Source organism: Benincasa hispida, chromosome 9 (genome assembly GCF_027475165.1).
Source record: "Benincasa hispida cultivar pf3 chromosome 9, pf3_genome.v1.1, whole genome shotgun sequence".
Lineage (NCBI taxonomy): Eukaryota > Viridiplantae > Streptophyta > Magnoliopsida > Cucurbitales > Cucurbitaceae > Benincasa > Benincasa hispida.
In genome coordinates, this window is record NC_143486.1 from 11,008,340 (window position 1) to 11,010,567 (window position 2,228).

The following is a 2,228-nucleotide window of genomic DNA, read 5'->3' on the forward strand; positions in this document are numbered from 1 at the left end:
GTTGTGGTATCTTTAACTTTCATAGTCATACTTCCATTGCTTAATCTGTTAGTTAGGAGTAGGAGTAGCGCATAGCCCTTAACTTAAATATTCTTTTATTCTTCGCCGCAAACAAATTACCTCATAACATTTAACTACAAGTCCCTGAGTTCGACCTCAAATCACCCCGAGAAACTTGTGATCTCGTTATACTTGGCGAGAGAGCAAGAAAACTTGTGGCAGGAACGCATGGTCATCGCATAGAATTCTTAAATGCATATTGCATATCCTTTAGTCCAACGCATGACCAGCGACGCATGGAGAACGAACAATGAACGCATATTTATTTAAACCATCACATACTATATGCACATACAAGATTTATTTAATTATAACATACATTCATAATGCATAAATAATCAAACACACATTGATATTGATTAGTTTTGGCATTTTAAGCAAACAACCTAAATTATTACAAAAATAATTAAAATCGGCTCCAAAACGCTTTGGAATCGCATGAACTAACCCGAACTGGACCCGAACCACTCGAACCAAACCTCCAAGGCTTAAAAACAAGTTGAATCGGTCTAGAATAGGTTAAACTAGAACTCCTATACCCGAACCGGCTGAACTGGTTCACGTGAACCACTCGTTTGGGCTACTCGAACACTTTCTAGGCTGGGATGAGCAGTGTTGCAACATCACGAGTTTGCTCGTTCAAATCTGGGTTGAAATATGAGCAACATTGCAACGCTCTAGGGGTAGCGTTGCAACGCTGCCTGACAGTAGCTTCAAAAATAGTTTTCTGTTGTTGACCTTCTTTGCTTCTTTCTTCAATAATAACCTAATTGTAACTCTATTGACTCTAACAAATTTAAAAACTCTTAATCACACATTAAGGCCCATCAACCAAGAGTTAATTACAACAATTACAACATAATTGAAGAGAATTTAATGCCCAAACTGGAAAAAAAATAATAAAAAAAAACCATATCAATCCACCATTTTCACACATCCTATGAAAATCACCTACCAAGCTAAAATTAACACAAATTGAGTGCTTAAATCATGCTCTGATACCAATTGTTGGAATTAGCAAACAATCAGCGGAAGAATTCGGGATGATTAAGAACTTTAATTCATCAATTTTAGCATCAAATTAAGCATGTTCATATCAGAAAGGAGGATTCCAATATAACTCACCTTCGATGACTTTGAACTTCAAATTCAGCTCCAATCTTCTCATCTACAAGGTGTAGACCACCAAAATATCTTCCCTAATATTCTCTTTGGACCTTAGATTGAGTTGTGGAATTCAAAGTGAGCTTGAATTAGAGGGAATTATGAAAGGAGAAAATTCTGGTTTTTTAGGTTTCTAGTTGAAGAACACCTTATTCAGCCCAAAATCAATTAAAACTCATTTGCATGCCATTCAATCAGCTGAATTGAGTTGATTTTTTTATCACTTTCAGTCATATAATCACATTGCATTCAAAGTTGACACCACCTACTTAGAGGTTGAAGTGGAATTTGGTGACTAAAGTGGGAAAAGGCCACTTGTTTGAAAAATCCAATTTTCCCAAATTAAAAACAAATTTTCAAATTTAAAATCAATTCCATTTAAAATTGATTTAAAATCAATTAATTGAATTTTCACTAAAATTCAATTCTAATCTAATTTTCCAAAAATTGAACTAAAACAAAATTGATTTTCTAAATTTGAATTTTTATAAAATTCAAATTTTTAATTTTTAATTTAATTGATTTAATTAATTAAAATCATTTAATATCCAATATTAAATTAATAGAACACCAATTCTACAACCATGAATTGATTTAAAATAAATTCTATTTAAAATTGATTTAAAATCAATTCATGTAATTAATATTTAATCATATTTAAATATTGTTCATTTCTCCAAATTCGTTTAATTAGATAATTCAATGTGTAATTATATCGTATATAATTACTAATTCTCTCAATTCGAATTTGAACGTTTCAAATTAAACTCACCACTCTATTCTAAGGTTTATTCCGTTTGTGAACTAGTAGGGGGACCTAATGGATGTACAAATCATGGGCTCCAACGATCCAAGATTAACCGACTAAACTCTTCCTAATTAACCAACATTCATTAACTACCGGGTCACTCCACTAAAGCCCAATAGTTGCACTCCCTCACTGTAGATATATTGTTGATGCTCGTATTTATGAAGTGAAAATATGGATGATATGCGTTGATGGA